This window comes from Glycine soja, chromosome 4 (assembly GCF_004193775.1).
Source record: "Glycine soja cultivar W05 chromosome 4, ASM419377v2, whole genome shotgun sequence".
In the NCBI taxonomy this organism is placed as follows: domain Eukaryota; kingdom Viridiplantae; phylum Streptophyta; class Magnoliopsida; order Fabales; family Fabaceae; genus Glycine; species Glycine soja.
In genome coordinates, this window is record NC_041005.1 from 32,830,853 (window position 1) to 32,834,104 (window position 3,252).

Consider the following 3,252-nt stretch of genomic DNA (forward strand, 5'->3'; position numbering starts at 1 on the left):
CAAAAAGGTAAATTCATTATAATATACCATAAAAAAGAAGACTTATCTCTTATTTTGAGGTATGTGTTTGTTTCAGGGATGTGTTTTTTTTCCCTAAAATTTAAAAATATTTTTTTAATGTCTAAATTTTTAAATTTGTATTTTTTAGTCTATGATATAATAAATTAATATTTTGTAACTATTTTTAACTATTGATTTTTATATTTTATTCACTTGAATTTGTATTTCAAAATTATGATAAAGTGTTAAAAAAAACTCTCACAAAGTGCTTAAAAATCATTACAATGTCAATTTTTTATGTTAGGGAAAAAAAAGTAATTTTCAAAATTTAGAGACTAAAAAAAGTTTTTCAATTTTAGAAATTAAAAAAATACATCCTAAATTCAGGAACAGTAATTAATAAAAAAAAAAACCAACAATTTCTAGGACGAGGTGTAAGTGCTAAGTTCAAAATTGAACAAGCAATGGATAATGAAATAATCCAAAATGGGTGTTTTTTTCTTTCAAAGAAAAATATATAATGCCAAATTAGTGATATTTGAAAAATCTGAAAATATTAAACGATGTTTATGGTGAACAAAAGACATCCAGCACTTCCACAATTGTGCAAACTCCCATTGCACGCTTTGAACACACTCCATAAATCCTACCACAGGTGACAGAAGCATAGAAGAGTCACACAAGATAATATTATTTCCTATTCACTACTAGAAAACGCGTATTCTACATCGGTCAGAATCGCAATTCAACAACGGTGCTAGACCGTTTTTGATTATAATGATGTTGAAACTTAAAAATTTCAACAACGGTCCATAAGCAAACGTTGTAGTAAGCTGTTTTTTTTTTCTAAATCGGTGTTATATTATTGACCGATGTAGAAACCTTAGTTTGAAATACGCCGCTGAGGTCAACAACCTTAGTTTCTACATCGATTTTTAATTAAGCAACGATGTTGATCCCCTATTTTCTACATCGGTGCTGGCGTAGGCACCGATGTAGCAAGATTAGTAGTTTCTACATCATTTTTTAATTAAGAAACGATGTTGATCTCCTATTTTCTACATCAGTGCTGACGTAGGCACCGATGTAGTAAGGTACGCTTTCTAAGTCATTTTTTAATTAAGCAACGATGTTGATCTCCTATTTTCTACATCGGTGCTAACGTACGCACCGATGTAGTAAGCTGCGCTTTCTAAGTCGTTTTGCAGAAAGAAACGATGTTGAAATATGATATTTCTACATTGATGGTGACGTTAGCACCGATGTAAAAACATGTTTAACCTGCAGAGTAATTTGAGGTTATTTAAAATAAATAATTTATAATATGATAAAATTATCTATAAATAAAATTATATAAGATATTAGAAAAAACTTGAGTAGAGAAATTTGCTAGCTGGTGAATACACGAATTATATGCGAATTAGCATATGCAGCAGCTGATTTAAGAAGTTTTAGCTTCCAAAGAAGAGTATAATATCAGCCAGCTCCTGATAATAGATAACACAGTAAAATACAGATTGACAACTCAATATAATCCCATATTATATGGACATTAAGAATTTGTCTAGAAAATAGAACAAGGAAAAGGGAAAGAGGAAAAAGACAAGACAGAGACTACTACAATCTAGAAAATAAGAGGGATACTTTAACAACCATAAGGTTTACCAACAAGGTGAAAAAGAAAGCTTCATAATTGTGTACGTGTTAGTGTGTTACCATAATTTAGGCGCTAAATCCATGCCAAAAGCTTGTTATTCTTGTCAATTAACTAAAATTAGATACAATATAGCCAATAGCCCTTAACATCAAGTAAAAGAACAGAGAGACAGAGAGACCAAAGGACAGAATATCAAAAGATTCATACAGGAAGACACGGCAACAATGCAGTAAGGTTGTATGACAATTGTTCAATTTTTTTGACAGGAGGAAGGTTATTTTCAATACTGATTGATGCCATCTTCACTGGATCACCTGATGTTGTTAAATATAACAATGTATATGAATTAATAACAGATATATGTGCAAGTTTGTTATGATACTGGTATCAAGATATCTTATTGAGCATCATTCAGTTGTACCAGAACATAGAGATTAGGCCTTTCTGTTTTCCATTTGGTTGTTATCCGCCTAGTAATGTGCTACACTAGTGTATATATATGTATCATCACATGTACTCTGATATCTTGAAATTCCTTTTTTAAATGTACTAAGAAATTCCTTTTATAATAGAAGTTTTTATTTCATAGGCATAATCCACAAGTTTTTATTTGCAAATGAATTATATCTTCACGAAAATGTAAATTTAACAACTAGAATATCAAGTAAACAGATTAATTACCCATGATAAAACTAAGAAGAAAGGAATGAAAAAAAAACTTTAGAATATGACTATAGTGAAATTTGCTAGCTGGTGTTGCTGCTTAATTTGCCATTAGCAATTTTATTTGTAGAACAATTCGTACAAAAATTATATAAGTAAGAGAAAAAAAAGATATAATAGATGATACAATAGTCATAATTTAGAGATTTTATATGGACTTCTAAGTGTATATAAGTGAAGAATAGCTCTTATTTTCCAAGACACAGTTGTGTGAAATTGAATTTAACTTAAATTTAAATTTAAAAATAGTATTATATCTTATTGGACCACTGAACCGTAAATTTTTTGTTTGAGATATTTAATCTTTTGGCATGAAAAAATCATCGACTAATAATATAAAAAAATATTCAAATTCATATTCTTAGAACCCTCTATAAAAATTGTCACTGTGGAAAAAGATATATATCTACATGGCAATGCAATTTCGCAGTTGCCCATAACCACACACATATATATGTACATGATATGATATGTATATGAAGAAGTTAGTGTCGTTGGAATGGCGTGGGGCCATGCAAGTGAAATCAAGCTAAGAGGGTCGGCAAAAAATTATGTTAATCATGTCATTGTCCATACACAAAACCAATGCAAAAAATCCTGAATACCAATATCTAGTGTTATGTTACCTAGTTTACAAAACCTTCTAGTGCCTCAAATTTTTCCATAGTAAGAGCCATCTGAAGTCCCAAGTTTCCTACACCCAATGGATCAACTGCCATGTCGTGGACCAAAGTCTGCTGAAGTTTTTCCAATCCTTGTCAAAGAGCATCTTCAGCTTGTTGAGACGATAGGCGGAGGTTGTTAATACTAACAATTTGTTGATCAATCAAAGGCTCAAGTTGAGGCACGATGATCTGTAAGTAAAGGTCAAG